General features: G+C 37.1%; 1 protein-coding gene across 14 annotated transcripts in view; it reads left to right on the forward strand.

Annotated features, from left to right (window-relative positions):
* BBX (BBX high mobility group box domain containing) overlaps positions 1 to 19675 on the forward strand; it is a 379187-nt gene that overhangs the window by 313239 nt on the left and 46273 nt on the right. The gene's annotated exons all lie outside the window — the stretch shown is intronic.

Genomic DNA, 19675 nt, shown 5'->3' on the forward strand with positions numbered 1-19675 from the left:
ATTGCCTTGAAATACAAGAAGTATCAAGATCAAGAGAGTGCATTATGAATTGCTAAATAAGTGTGATAGTCAATGAGTTACTAACCCCTTAGAAGACAGAGACAACAGTGGGCACCATAAGGGATCGAACTGTATTACTACTCATGAAAAAGAACAAACTTGAAAGAAGTTATTTTTTTTAAAAAGAGAATTGAAAGAATTTAATTGCTAATTGAATGTGAGAGGAGACATGGAAGAAAGAATAAAAAATGATTCCCCAGGGTTGGAGTCTAGGTGGTAGGGAGAAATAATGATGGTTCACTTAACAGGGATAGGGAAGTTTTGATGGAGGAAGAGCATGAGTTCCTTTTTAGAAACTTTGAATTTGATATAGACTCAATATACAAGTGCCATATCAGTTACAAAATGAGAAAAAAGTCAGGGCTACTAATGTAGATTTGTTAGTCATCAGAATTGAAATCATGGGGGCAGCTAGATGGCACAGTGGATAGAGCACCGGCCCTGGATTCAGGAGTACCTGAGTTCAAATCCAGCCTCAGACACTTAACACTTACTAGCTGTGTGACCCATGGCAAGTCACTTAACCCCAATTGCCTTGCAAAAAAAGCCAAAAAAAAAAAAAAAGAAAAGAAAAGAATTGAAATCATGGTTGTTAGGTAAGCCAGTGAAAAGTTTGTGAGCATTTAGAAACAGGGATAGAGTTCACTGTGAGCCAGCATATGTTCATTAAGAACACGACAGAGAGACTAGCTGCATTTTTTTTTTTATGGGCTGTGTTTATTAGACTAAATCAAATGAATGTTCTAGTCATAACAACATCTGAACAAGTCTCTTACAGTGTCCATTTGGACAATATGGAGAAAAATCAATCACATGACAGCACACATAGATTGATTTGGAACTGAGCAAACAACTAGACACTGCCCCCCCCCAAGTTTGATATAATATAGTAAAGCATAAAAGAGCCCCAAGTGAGTTTGATTATTAAAGATAACTGGAGAGAAATACAATGACTGAGGCAACAAGATCCCAGAGGAGGTAGTAAAGTACTGAATTTAGAATAACTTTGTAAGTATTGGCCTTGAAAAGGAGAAATATTTCTTCGGAAAAAAGGAGGATTCAAAAAATAGGATAATAGTGGACTAGAATGGCCATGTTTAGTGTCTGGTAACCTTTTTACTTATTATATTTTCATGGGTAGGCCACTCTTTCCTTCTCAGGTCTCTAGAGACTAATTTTTTTTTTTTTTTTTTTAGTGAGGCAATTGGGGTTAAGTGACTTGCCCAGGGTCACACGGCGAGACTAATTTTTTATTGAAATGAATTAGAGAATATCTGTGATGTTAAATTCCTCCAGAAATGCTCTTTAAAAAATTTAGAGATTATTGATCCATTTGATTTCATGTTAACCAAGGAGAATGGAAAAGTTATAGTTCATTAAATATATGAAGTAGGAGAACAATAAGGAATTTTCCCCCAAATGGCTTTTGTTTGTTTTTAGACTCAGATATTTAAAAAAAAAAAACACTTTAGTTTAAAACCACATAAATGGGTAGGTAAGAAGTAATGTATATTAATGACTCTATAAATAAAATTTTATGGAAAACCATGACTCATTTTTGGAATAAATTGGTTACAATGTAGTCACAGTGCATGAAATATTTAAAAATCTCCTGAATAAATTCTGCTTGACTGATCAGTCCAGTCACTTCAGTAGCCTTTACCATGTGAATACAGCAAGATCTATCTGCCACTACCAGTATGTCAAATTTATATGTTTTCTCTCCTATGAATCCATGTGCATCTTTCATGTTCATTGTCTCAGTTTCTCCTTCAGATGATCATTCTGTCAGGAATAGAAACACTCTGCCTCCAAATGCCCCCACATGTAGCTAATACACAATACACAAATGTTACTGTACTTTTTTTTTTTTTGGCAGGGCAATGAGGAGTAAGTGACTTGCCCAGGGTTACACAGCTAGTAAGTGTTAAGTGTATGAGGCCAGATTTGAACTCGGGTCCTCCTGAATCCAAGGCTGATACTTTATCCACTGTGCCACCTAGCTGCCCCTGTTACTGTACATTATTACAAATTTATTAGTAGTCACCCTTCTATGTTACTTCCCCCAACCTATATACTTGTCCTTGCAACCTGAAGTATCAGTCTCAGAGGTTGTTTTCTCACTACTCCTTAAGACTGTCACTCATGAACCACTGCTAATGTGCTTCCAGTTGATTATGAGCCAGAATCATTTTTTAGAAAGGGTACTAAGCAAGTATAGCAAGGACAGTTGTTATAGGCACAAGCCTTCTAGACCAGGATCATACTCCTTGCACACATAAGGGGATCCCATGGGATGTGCTGGAGGCAGCTTGAATCAGCTCACTGAAGCTGAAAAATTTTCAGCATGGGAATTTATTCCTCGGAAATTGGCAAAAGCCACAAATAAGGCCTTGATCTATTGTTTTGTTGATTCTCTAGACTTAAGAAAGTGATGAGAAATCATCAGTAACTTAGATTAAACTTTAAAAAGGGTTTCTATGTACTTTTTCCCTTGGAGCACCAGTTGTTAAACATTTGCCAGTGCACTCTTGGCATGGATCAGGATCAGAACAGGAAGTAGCCTTGCAGTCATCTAGTCTATCTCCCTCATTTTACAGGTGAGGAAACTAAGACCCACAGAGGTTAAGTGACTTGACTAAGGTCACAAAGGTGGGAGGGAGGTAAGCTTTCAGACACAGAATTTGAACTCAGGTCTCCTTACTCCAGAGCCAGTGGTTTTATCACTATGTGCCTTTTGGACTAGGCAGTGGTGTAGGGGCTTAGGGGTAAAGGTGGCATTTACTTGAAAATGTAGCATTAGAGAGGAGGAGTATCATATAATTTTTCACATAAGTTTTTAAAATCTTTCAGCCCCTAGAAATTTTCACTAGCCTCATCCTCACACAAAGTAATTTAGCTCCTAGGATATCTGACATTGAACTACATACCATGTCATGATAATTAACATAATAACCTATTTTAAAATAGGTTATATAAACTCTAGAAAGTGGTATTATGTGAGAAGAATGACAACCTCCCTCTCTCAAGTCTTATGGAAACACTCTGACTATGTTGTTTGGTTTTTTTGTTTATTTGTTTTTAATTTCAGACTAAAAAGTAGACAAGCCAATTATTTGGGCAGCCCAGATGAAAGACATCCTTATTCCTTCAGGATGTTACATTTGAGGAAAAAAAAAAACTAAAAATATTCTGTTACAAAAGAGAAAGAGATATTTTTATAATGTTATTGACTGTATTTTGATATTTTTGGAAGTTATCTTGGTATACATTATTATTTTGGTTTTATTTAGATGTAAGAGAAATGCACATCATGAAAAATACTGCTAAATGTAACCTAGAGGGTAGGCCTGTGCTTTAATTGATAGCTGTTTGAGTAGGAAGACAAACTTCTGAAAAAGGTTGTGATCAGCACCTTTGCTTCAAAACCTCTTTGAATAAAAAGGAGGGGAGTTTTCCAAATAAACACCCCCTGATTAGCAATCAGTAAGTTATTCTTGTTCACAGACAAAAGCCTCTTAATTATTTGTTACTGGGTCAAGTTTCTACTCTGCCCTATTTTTAATCTAGCTAGCTTCATCAAAATATCCAATAAAGGACTTTTCAGTCAAGATATCAGAGAATAATTTAGATGGGAGCCAAAAAAAAAAAAAAAAAAAACCCCAACAAAAACAGCCCAACACCAAGGAAAATTCAAATGATCAAATGATCATGCAAAAAACAAACACACTCTCCAAAAATATGCTACCAAAAATACTATACAACACAGCTAGTGTAGCAGAAGTGATACAAACAGAAAAGGAAATATGGCAGAATATCTGCAGAAATAAAAAGAAATTAAGTAAGAATTAACTTTGGTTAGCAAAAACAATTTAAAAACAAGATAGAATCTTGAAAAAAGGGGTTTTTTTTTTCCTTTTTAAATCATGGGAAGAACTTTGTGTAGAATTTTAAAAGATGCAAAAAATTCAAGTCAGTATGCATTTATTAGGTGCTTCCTGTGTTCTAGGCACTGTGCTAAAGAATGCAAAGAAAGACCAAAAACAAACAAACAAACAAACAAAAACCCAAACAAACAAACAAAACAGGCCCTGCTCTCAAGGTCTAATGGGAAGACAACATGCCCACAACTGTATGTCAACAAGATATATACAGTTTCAAGCAGGGGTTGGTTTAGAGGGAAGGCACTAAGATTATAGAGGATCAGGAAAGGCTTCTTGTAAACAGGACTTTATCTGAGACCTGAGGAAAGGCAGGGAAATCAGGAGTCTGAGATCAAGACTGAGAGAGTTCCAGGGATAGGGAAAAACCACTGAAAATATATAGAATCAGGGAATGGGGTGTCATGTATAAGGGCTGGAATGTTAGTCCAGCATCATTAGCTCTCAGACTAAGTTGAGCAGTGTAAAACGTAAGACAACTGGAAAGATAGGGGGGGGAGGGGTGGCTGATAATGAAGGCCTTTTAAAACTTTCTCCTCTTGGAGGCAGCTAGGTGATGTAGTGGATAAAGCACTGGCCCTGGATTCAGGAGGACCTGAGTTCAAATCTGGACTCAGACACTTGACACTAGCTGTCACTAGCTGACACTAGCTGTGTGACCCTGGACAAGTCACTTAACCCTCATTGCCCTACACAACAACATAACAAAACTTTTTTCTCTTTCTAGGGTAGTGTTGGTTTATTACAGACATCTGGCCTTCAAGGACAGGTGCACACACACACACACACACACACACACACACACACACACACACAAGTTCCAGGAAGAAATGATTTTATAAGATGAAATAAATATTGAGACTATCATAGAAATTTAGAAATAATAGAATCAACAAACAAGAGACAACTCCAGCAGACAACAGTATTGTGGATAATAATAGGCAACATTTATCTAGAGCTTACTATGTACCAGATACTGTGCTAAATGCTTTACAACTATTAACTCATTTGATAGGGAGGTAGGTGCTATTATTATCCCCATTCTATAGATGAAGAAACTGAGTCAAACAGAACTTAATAGACTTGCCTAAGATCACATAGCTAGTAAGTGTCTGAGGCTGGATTTGGGTTTTGTTTTTTTGGTTTTTTTTTAGTGAGGCAGTTGGGGTTAAGTGACTTGCCCAGAGTCACACAGCTAGTAAGTGTTAAGTGTCTGAGGCCGGATTTGAACTCAGGTACTCCTGACTCCAGGGCCGGTGCTCTATCCACTGCGTCATCTAGCTGCCCCCTGAGGCTGGATTTGAAATCAGGTCTTCCTGATTCCAGGCCCATCACCCTTTCCACTATGCCACTTTGTCGCTAGTTGTTGTGCAGTTGTGTCCCACTCTCTGTGACCCCATTTAGAGTTTTCTTGGCAAAGATACTAAAGTGGTTTGCCATTTTCTTCTCCAGCTCGTTTTACAACTGAGGTAAACAGGGTTAAATTACTTGTCCAAGGTCACACAGGTAGTAAGTGTATGAAGCAGGATTTGAACTCAAGAACATAAGTCTTCCTGACTGCAGGCCTGGTACTCTATCTACTGTGCCACCTAGGTGCCCCACTATACCACCTAGCTTCCCTCTATAAAATAGATATATAAAGGAGTTGCAGTAGAGATTCAAAGATTCAAAGAACATATGAATTATCCAAAGAATTGGGGAAAACATAGACTCAATTGACAGACCTAGTTTATGGATCAGAGTGCAACAATCTCTGATATCCCACAGAATATGGGGTGGAAAAAAAAGAAATCTGATCACAGTAATAAAATCATCTATAATTATGTAAATCGAATCCATGGGGCCACAAAGAAGAATCTATTCCTATACACATTAAAGTTAAACACCAACACTGTAATGACAAGGAAAGAAATACTTCAAACTGTCACACTTTACTATGTGTGAAATTATTTATGAAGGAACATGAATCAGGTTCTTGTGGAATAGTTAGGAAAATTGGAATACTCCTTATATAAAATAGAAAAGCATGGACCTTTGACTCCGAATTACCTCCACAGCAAAATTCAGCCTTATGTTTCAAGAGAAAAAAAAATGGGCATTTAGAACGCAATTCTTGAGTTAAGAGTTAAAAGTTATCTTAGTGGTCATCTAGTCCAATTCCCTCATTTTGAGGAAATTCCTGATATATAAAAAGGAGAAGATTGAAAGAGCTTAACTTTATCTGATACCCATTTCACTGTAACACACGGCCTCTTTGAAGAGTTTGTAGAAAGACATATGTGCTTCAAGGAAATCATCCAGAAATAAACTGGCTTTCCAGCCAAGAAGAAGTGTGCTTAAAACAATTCATGGTTCTCAAATCAAGATAAAGTAGGTGCTAATAATAACAATGGTTTACATGTATATGACACTTGAAGGTTTGCAAAGTGCTTTATATATATCTCATTTCATCTACTGAACAGCCCCATATATATCCTGTTATTTTCTCCATTTCACAGATAGGGAAAGTGAGACTGAAAGAGATTTAAGTGACTTGCCCAAAGTCACACAACTAGTAATTAATTGTCTTAAGGAACATCTGAACTCTTGTCTTTTGGGCTTGAGTCCAGTGCTCTGTATACCTCTGCAACATGAAATGTTTCAGAAGGACTTTTCAGAGAAATAGGAAGACTGGGGATAGTAATGGGCTCCCAAGGTATGGAAGGAAAGCATCATAAAATCATGCATGTAGTGAGGTATGTAGTGAGGCTTTCTCATCTTGCAGATAAAGAAAAGTAGTCCCAGAAGTTGACTTCTCCAAGGTTATGTAGGTAGTAAGTAGCAGAACTAGAATCTTGAATCCAATCATGTGATTCCAAAACGAGCTCTTTCTATAAAGAAAATAAGGCGATCTCAAAGTAAAACTCCTTTCTTTGGTGAAGGGAAAGTCAAAGTTAAAGAAACCTACATAGTTAATAATATATGATAGGAAGAAGTTCTTGAAAGTGATTTTGTCCATTTGAAATTTTTTAAAATGTGTGTTTCCTGTCAACAAAATGATTAGGGAAAAAAATACAAGTATGAGAATTTAATTTACTGATCACAAAGCTAAATGCCAATAGACTAAGACCCTTCAGTGGAAAATAGAAGAAAAAGAACACTTTATTTTTCCAAACAATATAGAGAATAAAGACTTTATTTTGTAAAAATGGAGTTATTTGCCTTCTAAAGTGAAAATAGGCTAGGGGAAAATATTTATAGTAAATATATTAGATAAGGGCCTGATCCAGAATCATACCATATGTATGTAAATATATGCATATATACATATACAAGGCAACTAGGTGGTACAGTGGATAGAGTACTAGAAATATGTATGTATGCATATACATGCACACATGTGTACATGTATGTTTGGATGTATAAGTATATATGTGTATGCATCTCAAACAAAGACATACTCCCTAGTGGAGCAATGGCGAAATCAAATTAACAGAAGGTTTTTGGAGGAGGGGGAAAAAAACCCTGAATAATCACATGAAGAGATGCTTAAATTCCCTAATACATATCAAGATAACCCTCAACTACCATTTTATGAAGGAGGGAAGGGAGGAATTAATGGAAAATCATCTATTAGACTTTTACTATGTGCCAAATTTTGCTAAGTGCTGGTGATACAAATAGAGCAATTAAAACTAAAATATCAAAAATAGGAAAAAATGAAAAAAAAACTTTATCTGTGGGCTTGTATAGAAACAGATGTTATTAGTGGCACTTTCAACTCAAACAAATATTTTGAGAACACCTTTGTGACATACAGGAAGAATAATAAATCTTGTCATATCTTTTGATACTTTTTCAAATCTTAATCCAAAAAATAATGTGAAAAGTTAAAAAAGGACATATTTCCCACCAAATATTAATAGGTATATTAAAGAATTTATTTTAATAGCAAAGAATTAGAAAACACCTATAAGTCTATCAACTACAAATGTGAATGAGTCAATTATGATGTATTGATCTAACATGATTATGATATTGTAAAAAAGCATATTGATATAGAGATATAGAAAGTCATAATAATAATGTCCAATATTTGGTTGAAAGAGGTTAAGAAACTTTCCAAGGGCTACACAGCCAGTAAGTAAATGTCTGAGGCAAGAATCAAGTTGAAATCTTCCTGACACCCAAGTCCAGGACTCTATCCCCAAGGCTCCTACTTGCCTCATAACTTAATCAAAGTGCTAGAAAACAAAATCAAGTTGAACCAGAATTGTATATTTATATTGACTATTGTTGTTGGGTTGTTTCAGTTGTGTCTGATTCTTTGTGATTCCATTTGGGGTTTTCTAGGCAAATATGGAGTGGTTTACAATTCCTTTTCCAACTCATGGCAAATGTCTGGCTTAAGTGATTTGCCCAAGGTCACACAGCTAGTAAGTGTTTGAGGTCAGCTTTGAACTCAGTTTTCCTGATTCTAAGCCCAGTACTCTTATCTACTGCACCACCAAATTGTCCATATTGACTATTATGATATATGAAAAAAAATAAACGAAACTTCAACGAACTTAGAATGAGACAATGAGCAAACACATCCCTTCATTTGTTGTCTTTGAATTCGGCTCTTTTTTATTAAATACTAAAGGATATACATAAGTTTTATTCCTTATTTGGCATGTTTATTTGGTTATTTGTCTTGGTTGGTGGTTATTAAAGTTCTAAAAAATTTAATGTTGCTAAAGAAAGAACGAATCACAGGAATACTTTTTTGGAACAAATCACCCAACACACACTTTGGACATACTTGCCTGTATGTTACCACTAGCTAAACAATTTTGAATTCTGTGATGCTGCTTCTATCTAATACACATGATTAATTATTTTCCCTTATCATTGCACTCAGTATTTTAAAGCTGCCCACATAAAAGGAATGAATTGGCCCTCTTAACATTTGTGGAAGGGAACTAAATTTGAAACTGTCTTAAATACTGAGATTAAAGGACAGTTCAGCACAAGTTTATTATAGTCACCTAAATGAGGTCCAAGTAAACATAAACTCTAAGACTCAGGTGTAGCTGTAATAACACTTGCCGTGGAAATAGGAGCATAAACCATTTGTCATTCAGTCCATGAACTCCGGTCCTAAGCACATTCTTTCCCCACACTGATTTCATATCTCATTTGCTGAATCATTTTGGCGGGTTAGCTTCTTATACAACATACATCCTGGAATCCATATGCCGACTTTTGTTTTCCCTTTGGAAGAAGGGCGGGGGATTTAGATTTCTCCCTATACATCACGTTCAGGCCCTTCCAGTTGAACAAAGCCTTTTGAAGCATCCATGTTGTTTCAGTTGGCAGAGGTAAAATTAAAATTCTGGTGATTAATTACCACTGCTGCAATTGGGAGGAGTAGCTCCAAGTGGTGATTGCCAGCCTAAGAGGCAGAGGGTAGCACGGTCCTAATTAGCTTTGTTGTTTATAGAAGTGTTCAGTTAACCCTTTCCTGGCATGAATCGTACATCGAGGCACCCACCTTCCAAGCAGATTTTCCAGGCCTGTCCCAAAGCAATTGGAGCATAAGATTCCAGATTGTAGCATTAGAATCCCTTTTCTATAGTTTGAGTACAGCTCTGGGAAAGAGGTCTGGCACAGGTCATGCTAATGAATTTGCATGTTGGGCTTTAAAGAAGGTTATTACTCACTTTGATAATAAAATAATCTGTAATTTACACAAGAATGCACTGCTTCAAGGCCTTAACTAATAGCTCGCTTTCTACCCGAGGTAGTTTGACTAGATTGACAGCATATGTTCATTATTTTGCACAGTGTGATTTTATTCACTTGATTTTTATCTGTCTTTCACACTGAATATGCACTTTATGTAGTATGCACACTCATTCCCCTGATTCCCATGAAATTATTGGTAATTATATTTTCCCCCTAAAAATGAAACAGACTATTATACTCTTTGGGTATGAGGTACTTCCTGTTGGAAGTGTTGTGTAGGCAATGTGTTATAGCCAAAAGAATGTTGTATTTCGAGTCACTTGATAGCAAGAATGGACTAGTCTTTTAATATCTCTGAACCTCAGTTTCTCCAGTTGAAAAATGAGACTAATGACAACTATACTACATACTTTTAAGGTTGCTTTAAGACTTTTTATTTTGGGCGGGGCAGTGAGGGTTAAGTGACTTGCCCAGGGTCACACAGTTAATAAGTATCAAGTGTCTGAGGCCAGACTTGAACTCAGGTCCTCCTGAACCCAGAGCTGGTGCTTTATCCACTGTGCACCTAGCTGCCCTTGCTTTAAGAATCAAATGAGTTATTAATTAATTAGCTAACTAATTAGATAGATAGAGATAAAGAATTTATTAAGTGCTTATTATGTGCTTATATCCAAGTGCTTGCTTGAATGGATGGGGTTTTATCAGAACATTATTATGAGGGAAGGTTTTAGCAATGAAGGAAAATCATTTACCACTCCCGGGAGAAAAAGGCAAGTCCCCAATCTTAGGGCTATGGTGGTGCTATATGAATATCTGACGCAGGTAATGGGTATGCGTATGATCTGTGTAACAATTGGAGTGACACCACCTGCTGGAGAGCTACTGTAGGAAAGCTCTGCCATGAGGAGAAGACGCAGCCATGCGGTTTTCCTTGGCATCAGGAAGTGACGTTTGCCCGTGGGTACTATCTATAAAAGAGGCAAAGCTTGCTCTCTCAGTCTCTTTCTGGATGACCTCAGTGGGGAGAGGAACTGGAGACATTGGCTCCCTGAGAAAGACAGCTGAATCTAGGCCTCTTTCTCTTCACCAAATTCCTATTCTCCTTAATAAATGCTTAAAAGTCTAGACTTTTGCTAAAGCTTATAATTTATTGGCGACCACTCATTAGATATTTTAGATAGACTAGCTAGAATTTTAGCCCCTTACATCTGCCCAGAGGACATGCAGGATTGAGAACCTGACTCAAGACTCATCATATCTACTCACAAATACTCAATATTGATATTATCAAGTGGCAATGTGGCATAGGCAAAAGAATTTGAAGTCACTCTTGATAGTAAGAATGGGCAAGTCTCCGCATCTCTGAATCTTGGTTTCCCCAGTTGAAAAATGAGATCAGTAACATGTAGTATGTACTTCAGAGTTGTTGTAAGAAACAAATGAGCTGCTGTATGTAGTACAATGTAAATCTTAAATCATTAAATTAATTCCAACTAGCTAACTAATTAAATAGGAAGACTGACATAGACAGACAGATGGGTAGATATTGTTGTTCAGTCATGTTTGACTCTTCGTGACCCTATTTGGGTTTTCTTGGCAAAGACGTTAGTGTTTTGCCCTTTCCTTCTCCAGCTCATTTTACAGATGAGGAATTGAGGCTTACCTCTGTCACAAACAGGGTTAAGTGATATGCCCAAGATCACACAGATAGTATCTAAGGCTGGATTTGAATTCAGGGCATCCTTCACTTTATCCACTGCACTACTGAGAGAGACAAGAGACAGAGAGAGAGACACACAGAGAGAGAAAGACAGAGAGAGAGAGAGAGTGCATTTATTAAATAACTTAGTATTTACGTGCCAGGCACTGTTGCTAAGCTTTAAGGATACATATAAAAACATGCAAGATAATGCATGACCTGACCTCAAGGAGCTCATATTCTAATGTATTAGTAAATTAATAAATATAAATAATAAAATAAAACACCTTTCTCATATCTCTAATAACTTTGAAATTTGTAGCAGGAGCAACAACAAAATACCTGAAAAACTTGAGAGTTACAGGTAATGAGTATTTTCCTTGCTTCAAGCTGAAGGTCACAAATTTGGAAGAGAATAGAGGATATGAAAAGGAAGCAGCTGGCTGCATAGATGACATTAAAGGATTTGGTTTTCTTGGCTGTGGCTTAACCAAATGCCAGAATGATGGACCCTTGGCAAGGGACAGAGTGCATCTCACAAAACCCAGGAAGAACATCTGATAGAAGACTTGACAAAAAGGGGCTGTAAACTGAAATTTGAGAGGGAGGAAGAAGGTCTAGATAGAAGTGTTAAATAAGAATGAGGCATAACCAGTTCACCAAAGGGGGAAAAATCAGGAAAAACCCACAGGAATTAGTATCAGGAATAATACCTATGACCTCAGGTATATAGGAATCAATGCATAGATTATAGGTAATCAATAAAGTGCAGTTGTACTGAGACTTGGAAAGATGCTGCTAATGACCTTGAATCCCTCAGTAGAATGAATAAAAAGTAGTTATTAAGCACTCACTGTGTTCTAAGCACTCTGCTAAGAACTACAGAAAAAGAGGACAATCCCAGCTCTCTTCTGACCAGCAGATTGGAGAGCGGAGAAGGGATCAGCCCACCAATGTTAAGAAGGAGGAGTAAGCCTAACCATCCTAATGAAGCAGAAATTTTGATTTCCCTCTAGCCAGGTGGGGACTGATGCATTGGTTAAACTATGAGGGTCCCTGGTTGGCTCCAGTAAGTAAGTATTCAGAAACCATCAGGTTGATTTCTCATTGTGACAGTAAGCCAATATCGAGGGATTACAAAAATAAATGGAAAGTCTTACATTTAGGTTAGAAAAATAATTTATGTCGGTTAAGGATAGAAGAGACCTGGCTTAGAGAGCAGTTCATGTGGGAAAGGTTTAAGGATCATCATCATCAAGCATTTATTATAATAAAGAAAATATAAGCAATAATTATAATAATTAGCTATTATATAGAACTTTAAGGTTTGCAAAGTGCTTTACCAGTATTATTTCATTTTATCTTAACATCATTTCTGGGGTGTGGGTGCTAATATCCCTAGTTTACAGCTGAGGACACAGAGGCAGATAGCTTAAGTAGCTTGTCTGGGCTTAACACAGCTAATAAGTGTCTGGGGCTGTTTTTGAACTCGGGTCTTCCTGATTTCCAGCTCGAAAACTTTATCCATTGCACCAGCCAGCTGTCTTAATTGACCACAAGGCAGTTCTAATCAACCCAAAAGTATGATTTGACTATTATAAAAGCAAGTGCAATTGCAGGCAGCCTTAATGGAAGTAAATAATGTCGAGATGAATGGCTATCCAAAGTACTGCAAGGTGATTAAATCCTATCTGGTTGCTACCCTTTAAAAGGAGTACTCAAAAACTAGAAAACATTCATGAACGGACAATCAGGTGGGGAGGGGAGAGATCTAGAAATTATAGCATAGGAAGAATTGTTGAGAGAACTGGAAATATTTGGCTTGGTGAAAAGAACACTTAGAGACAATATGAGGCTTTTCTTCCCCACCCCACCCCCAAGTATTTGAAAGTGTTTATGGAAGAAATGGATTGTTTCTTGTTGCTCCAGAGAATAGAAGCTAAAAACTAATGGGCTGAAGGTACATGAGGTAGATTTCAGATTGATAAAAGAAAGTATTTTCTGCCAAATAGAGCTGTCGGACAGTAGACTGATTATCTCAAAGAATATCAAGGTCCCTTTCAAGTAGAACCATGGAGACTGTCAGGGGTATTGTAGAAGATATTTCCACAGTAGGAGAGACAGTTAGGTCTGACTGATCTCTGAGACTTCTTAAAACTCTTAACATTGTATGGTTCTTTGGATTTTATCAATAGTGTTGTGTTGTGTTGTTTTTTTTTTTACTTTTGATTGGTAGTCATTTTTTTTTTCATTTTCCCCAAATATTTCACCAGATAGTTCTGTTTCACATAGAATAGCATCATTCTGTCATTCTGTATTAAATGTTATCCAGTGGTGAGAAGCTTTTAAGTGTTTATAGCCCAAAATGATTATATTAAACCACATCTGGTGTTTTGTCCAATTATCCACACTGGCAACATTATACCATTTCCCAGAATAAATCCCCAATGTGACTATCTACATTTATTTCACTTTATTCATAGCCTAGGCTCCAATTCAGTAGGATGAAAATAATCATTTTGAATTATTTGAACAGAGTCTAAAGTTTACAAAGTGCTATTGGACTTGCTCAGATGCACCTGAATGGGTGCAAGCTGTCATTGCCTTACTGTTAAAATCAACATTTCATAAATACTTCCTTTATAGTTGAGGGACTTTCTGTAACTGTGTATTGAAAGACTATCCCAGAAATGATAGTTAAAACCAGAAAGGTTCCTTAAGTTCTGTGTTTCCAAACTTTTTACCCAATATTTTATATACAGCATACTATTTTATATATAATATGTACTTGTATATGTTGTATATGTTTATACACATATTTATGTGTTCCTTTACACCTATATACAAAAGTTTTAAATTCAAAATTCAGAGTATAATAAACATTTATTAATACACTAACCAGGGGGCAGCTAGGTGGCTCATTGGATAAACCACCGGCCTTGGATTCAGGAGAACCTGAGTTCAAATCTGACCTCAGACACTTGACACTCACTAGCTGTGTAACACTGGGCAAGTCACTTAACCCTCATTGCCCTGCAAAAACAAACAAAACCCTGCTAACTATATGCGAGGCACTGTACTTACTGTTAGGGAATACAAATTTGAAATAAGATATAGACCCTGGCCTCAGAGAACTTCCCATCCAATGTGGAGTCAAATAATGAATATGAAATAACTATAAGTGTGAATTTATCATATTCCTCTGTTTATTGCAAGTTGTATAATCTAGACAAGATCACAAGCCTTAGAAGTAGAAGGGATCCTAAAGAATATGTGACCCGGCCCCTTTGTTTTATCTATCTATTTATTTATTTATTTGTTCTTTATCCACTGTGCCACCTAGCTGCCCCCCCCGTTTTATTTTTTAAAATAAATTTTATTATTTTCTACTTAACAAAAATATATTTTTCTCTCTTCCTCTTTCCATTGGAAAACAAACAAACACAACCTGTGTAACGATTATGCCTAGTCAAACAAAACATTCTCGTATTGGCCACATCCAGAAATTATATCTTATTCTACATCCCGAGTATATCACCTCTCTGTCAGGAGGTATGGGTATCCTAATCATCAGTCCTCTGGAATTGTGGTTGGTCATTGCATTGGTCAGAGTTCTTAAGTATTTCAGACTAACCCCTTTATTTTGAAGTGTAGGAAACTAATACTTTGAAAGTTTCAGCGACGTCCTGAAGCTCCCATAGCTATTAAGTAGGTAACAATTTGTCTTCACAACCTCTTATTCCAGCTCCAGTGCTTTTTAAATTAAACCACATTGTTTTCTATTCCCACTGATACTGCTCTAGGATAGGACCTTGTTACCACTCACGTGATTTATTACAATAGCTTAACAACAGGTCGTCTTGCCTCTGCTTGCCAAGTCATCACTTCCAGATTTATCTTCCTTATTCATAAATTTAGTCATGTCATGTAATTATTCAGTATCCTGCAGTGGTTACCTATTGCCTTCTGAATAAAGTTCATACTCCTTTATCTACCATTTAAGATTCATAATAATCTGGCACTGTTATGTCTCTGGCCTTAATAACAATAATGTCTAGCGGTTATATAGCACTTTTAAGTTTTGCAAAATGCTTTAGGTGTATTATCTAATTTGATCATTGTGAAGTAGGTGTTATTATCCACATTTTACAGCTGAGCAAACTGAGGCATACAGGTAAAGAGGCTTGATGCGCAGCGTCATATAGCTAGTAAGTGAGGCAGGATTCAAACTCAGATCTTACTGACTCAGGTTCAACATTCTATCCACCTGCGTGCATCACTTAGCTACCAGCTGGCCCATCTTTCTCATATATTGCTCCCCTCTGTTTACCTTGTCCAGCCAAACTGGACTACTTGCCATTGCCCGCACATCTTATGGGTTTTCCTGACTCTTCCTTTGCCTGCCTCTGCTTGTTGAAATCCTACATATCCTTTAAAATCCACACTAGATACCACCTCATCTGGGAAACATTCCACAGGCCTCCCTTTTCAGTAAAAACCCCTCCTTCTCCCTAAGAATCTCAAGGTAAAGAAGATGATATGAGACAAATATGGGAAAGTGGAAGATAAAAGGATGGTAATATGGTACAGTCTTATTGGAACATGAAAGGGTCTACAAGATAGGCCTGGAAAGGCAGGGCAGAACCAAATTGCAAGGGCTTTTGATGCCAAAATGAAGAGTTTATGTTTTATTTGGTAGGCAATGGGAAACCACTAAAAATTTTACATTAGGAAGATTTCTTAATTTCTGTAGAATCATAGGCTTTAGAAGGCAGGAAAGAAACAGGCATTTATTAAGGACCTATTTTGTTCCAGGCACAGTGCTTAGTTCTTTCTTTTCTCATTTTATCCTCCTAGTTGTCCTGGGAAGTAGGTACCATTCATAGCCCCATTTTACAATTGAGGAAACTAAGGCACACAGATTGAATGACTTTCCCAGGGTCTCATGACTAGTAAGTGTCTGAAACTGGATTATAATTCAGGTCGGCCTGATTCCAGGCCCAGCACTCTATCCACTGAGACAGTTGCCTCTAGAGAATATCATGACTGTTAGAATAATTGCCTTATTGATCTTCCTGCCTCCAATCTTTTCACAATCTGTCTTCCATATAGTTTCCAAAACTGGGGAGATCATAAATAAATGTGACACAAAAACCAAAGGAATTAAATTTTTAAATGAAAAAGAAAATTGCCAAACTAGCATCCCTAGCATATAATTCTAACCACATAATAAAAATCTTCCTTCAAAACATTCAGTGGCCTCTTATTTTTTCTAGGAAAAAATGTAGACCCTTTAGTCTTCAGGCCCCCTAAAATCTGGTCCCTAACTTGCTTTTCTGAGCATATTTTGCAGCATGCCACCTTCACACATGACTATATATTATTGAACCATGAGCTGTATTCCAAACTCAGCATGCCACACCCATTCCCACCTCTGTGTTGTTGTTGTTGTTATTGTTATTATTATTATTATTTGCAGGGCAATGAGGGTTAAGTGACTTGCCCAGGGTCACACAGCTAGTCTCAAGTGTCTGGGGCAGATTTGAATTCAGGTCCTCCTGAATCCAAGGCCAGTGCTTTATCCACTGTGCCACCTAACTGCCCCTATAATTTTTTTTATAGTCTGTCCCATATGCCTGGAATATATGCTTTTTCATTCTTGCTTTTTGGAACCTATATCTTCTTTAAAAACTTAGAACCTCCTTATTGAATCCTGGATTCTTTTCCTCCTATCTCTCTGCTTTGCAATTTATTTTGAAACCAATAGCAGAGATAGTATTAGAACCTAATTTTTCCATTTTTCCACACTGCCTCTAAGTTTGAAAATAGATGGGAGAGGAAAAAGAAATGAGGCAGGCAAGCCAGTTAAGAAGTTATTGTTTTTGTTTTTCAATCATGTCCAACTCGTTGTGACCCTATTTCGAGTTATCTTGACAAAGGGGTACTGGAGTGGTTTGCCATTTCCTTCTCCAGATCATTTTATAAATGAGGAAACTGAGGCAAACAGGGTTAAGTGACATGCCCAGAGTCATAGAGCTAGTAAGTGTCTGTGGCCAGATTTGAACTCAGGAAGATAAGTCTTCTTGACTCCAAGTCCATTATTCTACCCATTGTACTACCCAGCTGCCCAAGAAGTTATTACTATAATCCAAAGAAGTAGTAACAAGATCCTGAAATGGGTTGTCAGAGTAAGAATGGAAAGGAGAATTGATGAGATGGAATGAAAGCCAGTGACAAAATGGAGTTGGTTTGATGTAGGAATCAAAAGAACCAATGAGAATCTATCTCATGAACACTGACTCCATCTTTTGCTGCCACATGTATTCTCCTCCATCCATCTTGATGTCTTTCTGCAAATTATCCATGTGAAACCAGATGGTATAAGCCATCTATTGTTTCATAAATGCAAGTGGATCAGCATCTTTTAATTCTAGGAAAAGAAAGGCCTCAAAACCTATTCATCTTCTTCCCAATTTGGAAAATCCCTGTTGTTTCCTCCAATTAGAAATCAGATTGCCTAATTTTGTATCCTGGTTAATTATTTTCTTATAATTAATTGGTTTTATTTGCTTGTTTTTAATACATAAAAATCTATCTTACACTGTATTTGATGTCTTTGGACTGAGTGGGAAGTCCACTGACCACCCCATTTATGATGCTTGTTTTGCCAATAAATCATATTGCTTAGATTGTTTCTTCGGTTATTATTAATTAACCACCACAGTTTTGGTGAGCCAGCCAGGGATCCCTGCCAAGGGATTAGGCAGAGGGAATATTCAAAAAAATCTTGGTTCTTGAGCTTATGTAACTGGGATGATGGTAGTACCATCAAAAATATTAGCAAGGGAGCAGCTAGGTGGCACAGTGGATAAAGCACCGGCCCTGGATTCAGGAGGACCTGAGTTCAAATCCGGCCTCAGACACTTGACACTTACTAGCTGTGTGACCCTGGGCAAGTCACTTAACCCTCATTGCCTCCCCCCCCCAAGCATATGTGTGTGTGTGTGTGTGTGTGTGTGTGTGTGTGTGTATGTATATATAATATAAGCGAGATTGCTTACTGCTTTAGGCAGGGGGGGGAAGGGATGGAGGGAAGGAGGGATAAAAATTGGAACCCCAAACTATAAATAAAAATGTTTATTACTTTAAAAAAGGTATTAGAGAAACTGTGAGAGATGACTGTTATAGGGAGAGAATGAGTCCAGTATTGGACGTGTGAATTTGAGATGGCAACAGGTTAACTAGGTTATAGAAATCCCACATGAAGTTGTAAATGCATGATGACTGAAGTAGTACCATCAAATATTGTGAGAAACTGAGTGTAGAGATTAGATGTGGGAATCATCTACATGGAAGTAATAATTAAAAGCATGAAAGAGCAGATAAGATGATAGAGAGAAAATGCAAAGAGACAGTTTTAAAAGGGCCCATATTTGAGGAAGAGGAGAGAGATGAGAAACTACGAAGAGAAAAAGTTCAGACTCTCATATGCTACATAAAGATTAAAGAAGATAAAGATTTGGAGGGTGAGGGGAAAGCCATTGGATTTGACAATAAGTAGGTAATTTATGACTTTGAAAAGAAAAGTTTAAGGAAGTTGGTGAATAATTAGTTGACAGTGAGGAAAAAAGGCAGTAAATTTAGATTAGTGCATTTAAGAGTTAGTGAAAGAGAGAAGAGAGATGAAAATATAAAGAGGAATGAGATAACAGGGCCAAAATCTAGTTTTTTTTTGTTTTTTAAATTTGGAGAGGGAGGTTTGGTAGGATGTGGGAGAACTGAGCATGTTTTTACACAGGTTAAGAAGCTAATGAGAGAGAGAGAGAGAGAGAGAGAGAGAGAGAGAGAGAGAGAGAGAGAGAGAGAATGGGAATATATGAATGACACAGAAAGAAAGATGGAAAAAAGGATATGTGAAGCTTTAAAGTCCTATAGGCATATGAGAGGCAGGGAGAGAGTTAACTTAATAGCTCATTCTTAATTTATAGACTGTCTATTTTTTAAAAGTATGTTTTATAAATTTTACAAAATCTGAGAGCTTGCCATGAGAGGATATTACATTCTTATTTTAAATAGATTCGCTGACATTTCATGCCCTTGTCATTGTGCCCAGCCCACTTAGTGAGTTCCAGAGCCTCCCTGTCTCTAGGTTGCCACTATACAAACCAGACAATGTCAACACTGCCAAAAGTTCCTATATTACAACTTTCCTCTTCTTGGTATTTTCTGCTTTGATTAGTGAGAATGTATACAGAACAAGTTGCTG

This window comes from Dromiciops gliroides, chromosome 3, assembly GCF_019393635.1.
Source record: "Dromiciops gliroides isolate mDroGli1 chromosome 3, mDroGli1.pri, whole genome shotgun sequence".
NCBI classification, from domain to species: Eukaryota; Metazoa; Chordata; class Mammalia; order Microbiotheria; family Microbiotheriidae; genus Dromiciops; species Dromiciops gliroides.